The sequence below is a fragment of the Apostichopus japonicus genome, chromosome 10 (assembly GCF_037975245.1).
Source record: "Apostichopus japonicus isolate 1M-3 chromosome 10, ASM3797524v1, whole genome shotgun sequence".
Classification (NCBI taxonomy): domain Eukaryota; kingdom Metazoa; phylum Echinodermata; class Holothuroidea; order Aspidochirotida; family Stichopodidae; genus Apostichopus; species Apostichopus japonicus.
Genome location: NC_092570.1, coordinates 1,773,283 through 1,788,243, shown reverse-complemented (window position 1 = coordinate 1,788,243; position 14,961 = coordinate 1,773,283). Strand labels below are relative to the sequence as shown.

Below are 14,961 nucleotides of genomic sequence, written 5' to 3'. Positions count from 1 at the left end.
GAAAACTGACACTTCTTATTTTTAGGCCATGTCCCCTCCATCATGGAATTGCCCATATAATAAATACAAAAACAATAATAGATATAGATTTCGAAATATAGATTCATGAATTCGACCGTTTGGAATTTCTTTACAGAAAAATGTAATCCAAGTGCAGTCGTATAAGTCTCTTATCTCGATTACTTAACATATAACAAATTATAGATCATTTTCTCCTTTTTCATATTTTGTTTTTTGGTTTTTAAGAAGCTCTTTATCATGAAAAATATGTTCATGTCCTCATAATATGGCGCCAAGTTTTGCGCTTAATTCAGAGTTTAATTAGAAATTCACAATGACTGGAGCTGATATGATCATTTAGTTCTTTCCCTATTTTTTCTTCATTTAATGCAAAATCGTGTATAATGACACGGAAGGTTGAAACACGAGCAGACGACTATGGTGGAAGGCAATGTTTTTTCTCTCTCTCTACTCTGCCTAGTTTTTTGTTTCTTTGATATAGTAGAGTCTGATTTGGGAAAGAAATACCTTAAAGGGATAGGAAATAATTATTATAAAGCTTTGGGAATTGGAAAAAGACATTTTAGGGATTGATATAATTGGTACAAAGTCAAAGTTAATATTATACGTACATTTCAAAGTGACTCGTTAAAATGAATGGCTAAGTTGAATATTTATGTTTGACTCATGAATATGTAACATATGTTCTATGCATCCCTGTGAAATTTGGACTAAATTTTTAAAATTTCGTCTTTGAGATAACATTATTTGAAATTGTCATGCTTTGTATACCTTTTGAGCTTGCATAGCAAACAGGTGGGATGTCATAGATACACGTTGACCAAATTACCTTTAACGTGTTTCGCCAGACTCTGGAATAGACACATCGTGTGACGTCATTTCTTAGTTGCCGGTTGACTCAAAAGTTTACGTAATACATAATGGTGCGCCTTCCGCATTGACTCTATAAATCGACGAGAGACACTAGCGGAATTAGATAGGATACCTAACCTTTAAGACATGAAAAGAAAGAGAAATTTATGATCTGGAACGTTACAAAACCAACCACGATTTTGCTTATGAAAATATTCCCCCCCCCCCCCGTGAGCAATTTAGAATATATCTTATTGGTTCCACTTATATTATATATTTTATTTATATATATTCTGTCTTCCTAATTTTTTTTTAATATGTTTTAGTCAAGTTTCAAATTCCCTGTGTGTTTTTATGATAAACTCAGGGTTTAACGACCTTCTAATATGTGTTACATCCTCTCGTACTTACACTTTATAGTTGAGAAAAAACTAACACACTGTATAATTAGTGTCTTTTCTTTATAATTATTATTCATACTTTGTTCTCTAATCATTTCGTTCTAGTCTATTAAGGTCGGTTTTCCCAACCGTATACGATCTCTTTAAAAATTGGATTTTAGTCTCTTACATATTTCTATGTTCTTGAAGATTCGAAAAAGCTTCTCATTCTGTAATTTTTCTCGAATTTCTTTGACAAAATTTATGGAACGTGACCTAGCCAGTTAGGCGAGTTCAAGCTAAGTTTTGATTCTACATTCTCACTTTCTCTTGAATTTCCTAAAAGCTTTGATGATATCTGAAACTACTATGGGACTCAATAAATATGAACAGAAATTTGCCAACATTATCGACAAGAAAAAACATATTTATTTCAAAATAAAATTAAGAAACTGTTCCCTGCCAAGGGACCAAATTGAATCATGAATATATTAAGCCTAAAGTACGAAAAACTTGGTAAGAAAAGAAAAGAAAAGAAAAAAATACATTATTGCAAATGTTTTTCTTAGATATAGTTTTGTTGTGAGCAGAAACAACTTCTCCAGGCAGCGAAGGAAAAATCAGTTTCCATGTAAAAAAAAATTAAGAGAAAAAGGGCCCTTCGGTAAAATATTTACAATTTCAACAGGAATCTTACCTTTCATTGAAATTTCGAGTTCTTGTTTTCTCTGATGTTACAACATAATAATACTGTCTAAAAGACTTCGTGTGTATACGTCCACCGGCCGTAGCAACCCGATAGTGTTACACTCATAAAATGTTCCTCTTACCAATTTCATAGCTTCGTGGGCTTGACGAGGTTCTCTGGATTCCCCCATCCCCTACCTCCCATGCTTTTTACCCCCCCTACCTGTGTCGGGCGGCAACAGAATAAAGGGAACAGCCAATGGTGATGTGTCAGATGCGTAACTTTGTTCATTTTGCATAGGGCTACAGCTGGGCTTCTGAATTAATTTTTGGCCGCACGTGGGCCATGCTAATTTCGTTGGTAAGACCAAAGGGTCACACATAATCAAACGCGCACTACCCCCATAGGTTGGGCAACGCGCAGAGTGACGGTTACATCCTGGTAAGGAGCTGAGAAGTATAAGATCTTAAAAGTCCGAATATTTTATTACAGCAAGATTGTGGGCCGATTTTTTTTTGCGGGCCGGTTCCACGTGGAAAACTCTGGCCCATATTGAGATAAAGTGAAATTCACGTCAAGAGACTTTATTTAGTACAGTGTAATAATGTTAATTTTCCGGTCTATATGCTACTTTGTAACTTGTTACTTTAAGAAAAGAAAATTTTACGTACATTTGTTTTCGTTTTCACCTTGAAAATATAATACTGCAAATTCCTCTCGATCAGGACAATGTAATCAATACCTTACAGACAAATATTCTTCGTCTTCATGAATTTTTAATTGATTCAGAACAGTCTCATTTAAATCAAATATTCTAAAAATATAAGTGTAGTCATTTCAAATCGCTTTAAAGCAAACTAATCAAACGTTCATAATATAAGTTTACACATGTAAGTAGGTCCCCCCCCATCCACCCCTACCCTCCCCGTTCCGCCAACTGGCCGGTCTCCTTTTCTTGGTAGTTACACACCTAGCATGTTGATGTTTATATATTAAACTTTGATATTTTTTTATAAAGACATTCTCATAGAAGAAGTACACGCATTGACACGCATATACACTAGTCGAGTCCTTGCATTTATACCACTCTAAACTAATTCAAACCCACGTGTGTACATCTTTAACGGTTCATTACCATTTTATACCACATTTGAGACCATATGCTGATGTATTTTTATCCATTAATCTGTCAGATGGATACATTTACTCTCTTCTTTCCCTCTCCTGTGTATCTTTTTATATGTAACTCCAAAATGTAAATATTAAATTCAAAATATTTAGGAAAAAAAATCCCGTTTTAGAAATATCAAAATCAAACGATTTGATGAAAATTACGTAGAAACGGTATACATGATAGGATTACTTTGGGTTAAAGGTAAATAGTTTTCAGAAGTTTGAATTCTCAGATAAGAACGAGACAGAGCGTTTATTGACAGAATTTGAACTTGAGATTTTATATAAAAAAAATGGATAAATAAGAAATAGAATACTGAATATCTTTTTCAATATTTTAGTAAATATAAATAAAATTTATTGTTTCATGGCATTGTATTTTCTAGATTGTTTGTAAAGCGCACAGATGCATCGCGCGTAGTGCGCTATATAAGATTTTATTTACATTACATATAGGCAATATGTTTAGGAACATAGGTAGGGAGACTTTTGGATCTCAATTGTTAATGGACGAGATTTATTTCCAATATATTAGGATAGGGTATAGCAAATTTGCTTTGCTTAATAACAAATATTCTGTCAAAGATGAAGATAAAGAAGACCTATTTTATTTTGCTACGTCGTTTTCGTTTTATATTCTTCAACTACGTGATTTCACCGATGCTTTGATCTGATTTATCATGAGATCAGTAAAAGGCCATTAGTCAAAACAGTTAGAGTAATAAAATATTTACCCTGATTTCGCGCATATAACATTAAATGCTAAACTGTCTGATTCCAGTGAATGGGTAAAATAGTCCTAAAAGTGCCTCAAATTACAAAATGTCATGATCTTTTGTCCCAATTCTTTCAATCGATTCGCTCGCTTAATAAATTCTAACCGCTTCCGTCGAGTTTATGTGAATTAAATTGCTTTCTTAAACAGTTATTACAAGATGACTTCTCGAACACGGCAACTTAAAGTGACGATCTGTGCAGCTACCTATGTATACAACAGTACGCACAGTCAGGGACACGTATACACACAATTAGGGGACACGTACGCACAGTTAGGGGGCACGTTATGTTTTTATACCGCGTACACCAGCATACTACACAATACAGTTTTCCTATATTTTAAGTCACTATAAAAATGACTATAACGTTTAGCTATCTATGCTAAACTGGTCACGATGGGGGGGGGGGGGGTTGACAGTTTTATTTTATTTATTTGCTTAATCTTTATACTTTCGTAACAATATTTGTATTAACAAGCTTTCATGCTTGTTGGCATTAATTGAATTCAATATACCATCACGATACTATCACGTGATGCCCCTTTTGTGTTTATTCCACATTTTCTCATTGTATAATGATCTGCGTAAGGCAGACTATACCAACGTGTGATGCTCCATTATGTTTCACTATGTCATGCCCTAGTTCTATATGAATATTCATAAATCAACACCGAAATATGGCAAATATATTCATATCTTTGATTAACAAAAAATGATCCATCATTTCATCATTTACATTTGGTCAAAAAGTTAATCAACTTCTCAACTACTTCTGTCTCGCTTACTGTCTTTTTTTTTTACCATTCTGTGACAATTTTTTCCCCCGTTTATTACTGCAAATTATTTTAAAAAAAGAAAGAAGGTAAAAACAAAATACATTTCGAAATCTCCGTGCCGTCACTCAGACAACCCCACATGCTTTATTCTCTTTTCAATTTGATCACGTGATTGTATTTAACAATCTTTTACGTCTCGTGCATATTTTCTTTTACTATCGTAAGTTAAGACTCCTTGTTTCCGCCTACTGTATACGCAAATAGATTTGAACTTAGCGGATATTAGCGTATTCGTCGTTACCATCATCTTCACTGCCTTTTACGTGATTATTTCGTCCTTTTATTTATTGTTTTTGTTTCCTTATCCCTCTTCTTCTCGGCATCCGTTAGTCATTACCGCCGTTTATACGTAGGATGGAGTGAAATTGGGCGAAAATACTACTATACTCTCTTACGTGCAGACTCCACAACAGGCAAAAGAGGGAGCCACACTCCCGCCCACTCACTATAGCGACTCCGATACTGTCGGTACCCAAAAAGATTTATATGGTTTGCGCGGGAAATCATTTTCTCAGTCTTACACGTAACAAGCAGTGCGAACGTTTGAAAGAGAGAACAAAAATAATCAGAAGTCATTGTTTTAACGGTCTGAGGGACAGCTAGATACACAGAAACTTTTGAAAAAGAAAGTAGTTAAAAGACGAGTTTGGAAATATTCTTGTTGTGTACTGTGAAAAGAGAGAAAAACCGGATTTTTGCAAGAAAAAAACAAACAAACTTAAGTCGAGGTGGAAAGAATAAGGTAAGTGAAAGTATTTAAATTCTGTTAATACATTTTTGTTTTACTTGTTTCTTTATTTTGATTGGAGCAAAAGTTGTCCAATACATTATCATACCCCAATAATTTTTTGTTCTCACTAGGGCAAATGTCAAATAAAAAGAAATGAAATAAATAAAAACATTTTAATTTCGTTTCATACGGACTGTCGTCCGACAAATGTTCAGTACAAACTACTTATTGCATCGAGCATCGCTGACCCGACGAAAACGGAATTTTCAGTTCATTTTTGCTATAATCGTAGGGGGTGTAAAGTTATATAAAATGGAAACAAGATGCATGCTTCTAGAATTAGTAAAAAAAGAAAGACTTATATGCAAGGGTAGTTTTATATATTTCCATACAAAAATTAGAATTATGCAAATAAAGAATCGCTTGGATAGCAAGATAAGGACGGATCGGGACAATAATTAAGTATATTTAAGATGAATTTTGAAAATTAAACTAGTTTGATTTAGAGATTTTTTTAAAAAAAGGCAACGAATTTCTACTTATTTTACCAATATGATAAAATCAATTAGTATTATTTTTCTTTAGGGCGGGAAGGGGGAGAGGAGGGGGGTTAAAGTAGGTGCTGGGTGATTCGGTAATACCTTTTCATACACTTATGGCTAATGTACCGCATGTATAATATGCTGTCCCTGTAATCTACACACATAATGCACACGTAGTATACAATTATGATGGTATTATATTATATATTGAATCACATTGAAGAGATATGTACTTGTGACATCATAATAGATGCCCAAGTATCTAATAATGAACTAGAGTGTCAGGGGTCTCTTGGGACCGACGTATACTCTCCGCGGACGATACTGATCCGATAAAATATATACTTTTATTGGAAGTCTAGTCAAATTGATTATTAATTCCAAATTGTTGAATGGGGGAAAAAAACTGGGTTTTATCAAATTTGAGATTTTCGGTTTATTAACAAAAAAATAGAGTTGAATGGTCGTTTGATTAATTGATTGATTAATTGATTGATCTGTTGAGTGATAGAGCTGCAAATCATAATTCGATATATTTGATCAAACTTGATAGATTAGGAAGGATGGAGCTTAAACGTTTAGTGTTATAGAATTATTTGAGATACGATTAATTCTGGAAAAGAATTGACGAGGATTGTAGTGATATTAATTAAAAATTAAGATGCAAATGTTCGAAAACCCGCTATTCCCAAATTTTCATCGGGGTGTATGATCATTACTACATATAATTAAATTATGTTGACTTCCATCGTAATTCCTTCTTCTTTCCATTTTGAAGGAATTGTGTGAGGGAAGGGGGGGGGGTGGGGAGCGTATGGGAATGAAAACGCTAGAACAGGTTTTCAGAAACCAGTCGTGTCTTCATGCTAAAAACAATATGTTAAAAATTACTGACTTTTATTTCTTCGTTTTTTTTACACAATGTAGTCTTTATCTGTACCATACATAATAAAGGCTATATCTGTTCTTTTTACATGACATTTATCAGATTTTGAAAGTCCACGTTTTTCAGTGACTATAAAATACTAAAACCTATGCCACGTATGACGTAAGAATATACACCAGCTGATACGATGTTTTACCTAAAGTATAATGAAAGATCTTTCCGGCAAAGATATGTTAAATCCACACACGACCACATGCACAGTTAACAAGTAAAGGCTTATATAGAGTTTCAATCGTTACGTTATAACGTTGTCGTCTTGGCTGTCACGAGGCGCCATCTTATATGCACTTTATCATATCCCTTTAAGTTGGGAACGCGTCTCATTGTAGTTTGTGTTGTACGCTCACATATGAAGCGGTTGCAGGGTATTAAAGAGAAATGCTTAAATAGACAATTTTGTAACACTTAAATAATGGTAATGAATACAATAGCTTGTACAGTCTGTGACTGAAGTGTGTACTTCAAAACAGTTTTCTTAGTCGAATTGTCATCAATTTTTGTCGATGATATTTGAAATTAAAATCATTGAACACTATAGATGACGAGGTTCATTAGTCTATTGTCTTTCAAGTTATGGAATAAAAATTTGAAACTTAAAAAATAAAAATTTAAAAAATAAAAAATCCATTTTTTTTTTAACATAGACTTTTCATAGTAATATGATAAAGTGTCTAGACGTGAAGACAAAAAAAGGAGTCGAGATTCGAATAGAATTAAATTCTTTACTCGAGAGAGCTATTTTTGATGAAAAGAAGGCATTAGAGGCGTGTGTCTTAGTTTGATAAACTGTCAACATATTTTGAGTAATAATGTATTCTTTAGGTTTGGCAAAGTCGCTGATAACACTTAAAATGATACATAAAAGGCCTTAAAGGGACATTCCTGTGGTAGATTAGTGTAACACTTATTTTGATGAGAGAGAAAAAATATTCCACAGTGTTGGATAAAATTCATTTTCTCAATTTCTTGTCCAATAACTGCAAATATGGTTTAATGAATATAATATTTAGGTTGAATTTTCTGTCGAATAATAATAAAATAATAACTGCTCAATTGCTGTTGTCAGCTGTATTCATGGGAATTTCAACTTTAAAATCGAAATTAATTTTTCAGTAGCTATTTATGACCATAAAGCAATTTAATTTGACACCCCGTTAAGGACCTCCCATATCGATTCGATTCGTAGTCTTGCATCCAGTCGTTTCGTCATGTGTCATGTGACTAAGATGTAAGATGTAAGATGGTGACCCATGTCTCGAGGATCACTCTTTGGTGGTGTAAAATGCAATCATTTGGTTGGTACAAAATGCAATTCTAAAGAATTTCATAAGTCTTGCTTATAGGTTGGTCTAGGGCAAAAAGCAACTTCATCAAATTTTGAATCAGTGTTAATATTAAATGATTTGAACGCGATTCCAATCTATTGTATTCTACTCTAAATTATACAAGATATCCCCTCATAAGTATATTATTCTGAGAAGTACGTTGCTTAGAAACTCACTCTTTAGACATGGAAAGCTCTTTCTTTGTTGGATGTCACTAAGTGCTGTGGTAAGCGTATATACACTAGTACTATACACATTCTTGTAGTATTCAGATTGATCATCCATTTTTATCAACACTTGGTTTTAAAACTATGTACAACACCGTGAACAGAAAGATGATTCCTCGAGATTACATTACAGTCGTGAAAGCTCTTTAAGATCACATTAACTTGCCTATAGTTTAAGCTTCAGGTTGTAAAGAAAAAAAAATCTAGACAATAAAGCCTACGATATTTTATCCAGAATATTGCTTTTCTTAATTTCTTAGAGGCGCACGTTACCGAAGACTTAACTCAATCCATCAATCGATAATTGCCGTGCGGATGTATGTCTACCGTAAAATTGTTTATATTTATGTTTGATTGTGTTTAAGAAGTTAAAACCTATTAATGTAAACAATGTGATATGAGTTTGAAGTATTTATTCGGATCGATAAAGTAATCAGAAAAATGGATATGCATATTTAAAAACCAGAAAACAGACTCGCTGTCTGTTCTTTCTATAAAGTAGAATCATTCCGTATTTAAAAAAAAGAAGCTTTTTGTGTTTCTAATTAAATCCACTGATTATTTTAGAGTATTTCTTTAGTTAGTTTTGTTGCTATGGCGGTTCCTTGCGTGTTCTAGGATAGAGTCATGGAGGAGGGGAAGGGGGGGGGGGGTAGGAGGGAGGGAGAGGAGGGGAGGTGTGAATATGTTGAAATGCCTCTCTTTAAAAATTATAAGTGCTTCATCCTTTGTGTCATTGTAGGAAGAAAGTAACAGAAGCACTCAAACTTTATCAATGCAGAGGCAGACAATTTTGACACTACTATGGATTATTTAATCATGTCGATAAGTATTCAGCAGAATAATTTTGAATATTAAGAACAGGAAACGTTATGTCGCGATATCTTTTATTGTGTCCGTTCTTTAAAAAGGAGAACAAATCCGTATTAAAATAGTGAAAAGTCATCGCCCTAAAAATTTAATTGAATGCCTTGCAAGGAAAGCCTGTTTTAAATAAGGGGTTAATCAACGGTCTAGCGTGCGTTACTCACAGGATTAATGCACGATCGGGGGATAATGCAAGCGATGCACGAGGGCGGAGCCCGAGTGCATCCAGCGATAGCATTAACACCCGGAGTGCATTAATCATGTGAGTAACGCACGCTAGACCGTTGATTAACCCCGTTCATTCATACACTACCATTTGTGTGGGGGAAAAATCATAAAACAAAACATATTTGGTTACGTATAACCGAAGATTTATTAAAGTGATGCCCCGTAAGTCGAATTAACGATTAACAACCAGCATAACAATAATGTACATGTGCAATTATAAAGTAATACTGAACGATAGTGAATATTATAAAGGAAACGTCTTTGAAAGGCTGTCATTCATAAAAGATGAACCATAATAACTTTTTAACTAATGTTTGGCAATATTGCGGCCATAAAACTATTTTTGAAAGGTCTCAATAACAAGGAACTACAAACAATTACTAGTTGGCTTCATCATATCAATACCCCACAGCTTCTGGTTCCCATAGCAACCATTCTAGGGACAAACATGTACGTATGGTATACAGTCATACTGTAACATAGTAGGCCTTGTATTGAACACGTACACTCACTTGAACGTACACACTACACAGTGCTTGGCACTGCGGTCGTTTAACTTTAAATTTATAATACTGTGAGCAACATAACGGCCTTGCGAACATTTAATTACGGACAGATACTGGATATATTTAAACTCAAAGCATCCACAACTGTTTGGTGTTTTAATACGGATATAACTATGAATTTTGGAAGTAAACATTCACAGGACTTTGGAAAGAACATTTGGAAAACAGTTTGGACATGTTAGACGTTTCAGCCCTAAAAGCAGCAGTAACGTTAATGTCATTGTTGGAGGCAACAGCTGTGCAGCCTACACTTTGGCCTAGACTCGAGTGCGGATCCATGTTTTCGCGTCCTTTACCTCTGGTGGCATCTTGCAAGACTTTTGAACAAGATCGTTTCTGTGAATTAAGTCTTTCTCAACCAGGTTTGCAAATCTTCCATTGTTTTCCTGAGTGTCTACCTCGTCTAAAGTGCGCAAATCGAAGTTCAAATCAAACGTTATATTAGCCATTTTGTGTTTTTGATGTATTTCGATAGCTCATCAGGGCAGACGACAAAACATGGTAACATGGTATCAATTGTATTCATCCGCCGGTAATTTTACCGTGCGTTACTCACAGGATTAACCACGGTCAGCTGACCTGAATGGACCAATAGGATTTAGGAATCTTTACTAAGTATGAATGAACGTTTGTTAATTTTTATACTTTTAAAGGGCAATTCCTGAATAGATTGTGTTCTGGGAGAGAGAGAGTTAGGGAAGTTGGGGACGGGGATATGAGTATATTTGATGAAATAGTGTTTCTCCTTGGCAATTGTAACTTATAATTAGTATTCAGAAGATGGATTTGCAAAATTTTAGAACAGGAAATATGTTAAATCCAAAGGCCCGTGTTAAAACAGTGCAAAATCAAAAGTTATCATGTAAATGTTGTCATGGTAAAGTAAGGCTTGCATTCATTTGTTGACAATAGTTGTCCATAAACGGTCGTGTCTGGATGCCTGCTTTTAAGATACTTGAAGCCAAGGCTTATTGATGCAAGTCCAGACAATTTGCCATGTGACTTAAGAATATTTAATCGCATCGTTCAGAACTTAGAAGCCTTGATGGATTTGCATATCATAAAAGGAAACAGATTGGACGGATGTTCTTTGTAAAGTTCAAGCAATCCCATTAAACCAGTACAATTATCACAGGTTCATGACCTTTTTTGTTGTACTTAGAGCCATTAATTTTCTCTGTGGCACGAGTTCCTAAGATGAAGTGTTTTTGCGTGGATAGCACGCGCGCGAGAAAGATAAAAACTAAAGTAGGACGGGAGGGGGAGGGGTGGCGGGGGTTGGGTGGCTGTAGTTTGTGTATTGAAATAAATATTCCCGACCTTTACAATTTCTCATACTGCGTCGTTATCTGTACGAAGGGACAAAAGCACTTAAGGTACGTTTGATTTCTGGTTTTATTCGACTATGAAAAATAATAATCGAATTTATAGGAGGTGCAATTCTTTGACTTGGAAAGGTCGGAGTAGGAAGCGACTGACTTTATCATATATATTTTTTTCTTCTGTTTTTCAAATTTTAATAAAAATAAGTCATATATCATGAAAATGTTGAATGGAAATTGATTTCAACGCAGTGTATGTTTCATGTTATCCTTGAACAGACAATATTTATTATCATTGTGTCACCAAAATTCAAATTATAATACACGGTACGCCCATACAAGAATGCCTCAATAGAATCAGAATAGATAAGAACGGGCTGTGTGTCATTTAAAGATGTATTTCCCACAATTATATAATGACTCCTGCCACAAACGTTTTTATCATTTCACTTGCGTGTAAATGACGTCACTATGTCGCCCAGACAATTTAGTTCAATATTCAGGTTTATTCGACTCGTGGAAGGAAACGAAGGAAACATTAATTCTAGAGCGGTATATAGTGAACACATTATGCAACTATTTGAAACGACCACGTCATTCCTGCAGTGAATACGTATAGTCATGTTTCATATGAAATAGAAACAAATTAGAAAATTCAAGACTTTTTTACATATTTTGTACGGAAGTGTCCAAAAATAATTTTACATATGGAATCAGATGAATTAATTACCAGAGGAGGATTAGTCTTCATTTTGGTGAGAAAATAGTGTAGAGAAAGGGGATACAGGATTTAAAACAGGGGGTGTGGGAGGGGGGGAGGTGGCCCTTGGGGATGTTAAAACCGACTGCCATATAGGGGCGCATGGGAGAAGACTTTCGCAGATAGATAATTAAAACTTTAGACGTGAAATGACACAATCGAAGGCATATTTTGGGCTAACAATAAGGTCTACACGCAACGTTTATTTCATTACTAATTTCAATTTTTATTGGTCTAAGATTGAAAAGGCGGGGGGGGGGGGAGGGGTTACACCACTGGGTCCACACTTGAGGATGATGTATTCGATTCAACATGGCTACTTCCGTTCTATTATACAATTATCAATCAAACGTAAATAACAGTTTTTCTGGTAAAACAAACATACCGCCTTAAGCCGTCTTGGCTGCAATATCTTGCTTCCTTCAACGTCAAACGAATCAGCACCTTCCACTATTTATGAATTTGATTATGTCAAAATATATACTGCTAATGTAGAATTCAACATTAACCGTAACACGTATCCCCCCCCCCCCTCAATATGCTTTCTATTAACCGATTTATACATTATGTGTTCCGTGTATAATACTTTCGTATAAGAAGTAGAAAGACGATGGCGCTGCAACCTAAATGAGTCGTTTTCCAACTTGTCATTTTGAGGCATATATCGTCGTAATAAAATGAATGTTAATATCTTGTACTCAAGTTTCGAATGACTCTGAGACAATCCTTCTTTGCGTTGCTATCATGTACTAATGTCAAATCATTCTTACGAGCCAAACATGCACCACGACCCACCCACCAACTCCACAAAAATAAGTTCGTTCAACTAGTGGCAATACAAACAGAAGGAAAGAGAATAGTACTTGACTACATATAATACTACTACATCGCTGAGCCTGAAGCGAGAACTGCTCTGGATCTCTGTTCAATAAGTTTGTTTAAATGGGGGTGGGTTGGGGGAGGAGGGGGGAGAGGATAGATGGATGAAGGGGTGGAGGCAGTAGAGAAATAATGAAGGATTTCATTTTATTGCATTTTCTTGACAAAATAATCAAATCCACAAATGAAACAAAAAGAAAACAGCAATAATAATCTTGCCGTTCCTCCTAAAAAGTTGGTTTTAATAAAACAAAATTGGACATTTTCCTACAATTTCATATCAGAAATTTCGCGAAGTCTTCCACATTTATTAAATTCTGTAATACTCAGGTGTCCTCGATGAAAATAGAACCATTCATGGGGGGAATTGGAAAATATATGAGAACAGACAAACGTCTGCTTTTGGGTTCATGTTTAAAAATTAGCTCATGGAAAAGCCATAATAATTTAGAACCATCCACTTCAGTGCACACTCTAAAGCAATAAGCTATTGTACATTAGCTGTAGTGTATAGGTCAATGTTATACATATAAGGACTGTTGGATATCAAAATGCCCTTCGTGGACATTCGCTGATTTTTTTTTATTATTTTCTTTCAAAATTAAACCAGAAAGAGCTGACATAATAAAACAAATTTACCGGAACTGTGATGATTTTTAAATTGAAAATTTAGTCCTCGGTTTAAAATCCCAAGAAATTTTTATAAATACCTCAGGGATAAGGAAAAGTGGTCGCCACAACATTCTTGACAGACAAACATGTAAAAACACACGGGAGATGACAAGCAAGAACCCAGACACCAATTTAATTGTATGATTTCTTTAAATCGGTTTTTATTAAAAAGGTTTTTTTTTGTAGACATTAAAAATTGGGGCCTCCAAAAATCGTTGAGTTTTCTCTTTTCTAAAACGAACCGAGTTTGTTTTGTGAGATTTTAAAGTTCTCAAAAAACAAAAACAGTATGTAACATAGAATCTGATTTCGAAGCACCACATAATCACATAACATAAAAATCTGTAAATATTTTAGTTTTAAACTTTTCACGTTTCACACACAGACACAAGAAAGTTTAACATTCAGACTGAGGGCCCCATTGTTTATTTCATTGTTTTAATCTACGTACACTACCCTTAACAATACCATTTAACAATAGAATTGTTCTGAGGACGTGGTGATTCTTTTCAACTGACGTCTGTGGACTTGTAATTCCTTTGTTCTCGTCCTCAGTCAGAATACAAAACAAGTGAATACACACCATCACAAAACAATGACAACTAAAATGTGTGTAGTCGAATCCGCGTCAGTACTTGATTGTAGGTGGTGTACGAGATAGGTAACAGTTTCTGAGATGTAGGTGTATTAAAATCTCCTTGACTTGTGAGTTATTCGGTTAGATATTGCAGTGGATAACAAGAGCAATATACAGAATACATAGAGATCAAATTCGTTAATATTTAGATCCGATTTTCGAATTGCTTGATAAAATTATACTGTAAAATAGTGATCAAAATTAACATATACCACTTAAATTTGTTCTTTGAAAGTTTGAAGTTTTGGCAAGAAGACTACAAAACAAAACACAAATAACTAAAAGCAAAACGAAGCAAAATATATATTGATCTTTACTTCACTCTGCAGTATTAGAATAGCCTATGCATTGGTAAATTATCTCTATACCATGGAGAAACGTTTTCCCCCTATTTCGTCAATTATTGTACCCAGATTGATTAAACTTTCATATGATATGTTGATGAGGTGGCATTAAGACAAGCTTTGTTTCTTAAAAGTAACGAAAAGAGATTTTTTTGAGTCATCAGCTATTATATCCTATAGAGGGCAGTAT

At 34.6% G+C, this 14,961-nt stretch overlaps 2 protein-coding genes across 2 annotated transcripts in view; one reads left to right on the top strand and one right to left on the bottom strand.

Annotated features, from left to right (window-relative positions):
* Positions 1-868: 868 nt before the first annotated feature.
* Positions 869-14,961, bottom strand: part of LOC139974931 (uncharacterized) — a 59,277-nt gene continuing 45,184 nt past the window's right edge. Inside the window, exon 3 of the transcript XR_011795595.1 lies at positions 869-1,011. The gene's annotated coding sequence lies outside the window, so the exon portion shown is untranslated. The remainder of the gene's footprint in view (positions 1,012-14,961) is intronic.
* LOC139974930 (uncharacterized) overlaps positions 5,153-14,961 on the top strand; it is a 62,112-nt gene continuing 52,303 nt past the window's right edge. The window contains exon 1 of the mRNA XM_071982483.1: positions 5,153-5,468. The gene's annotated coding sequence lies outside the window, so the exon portion shown is untranslated. The remainder of the gene's footprint in view (positions 5,469-14,961) is intronic.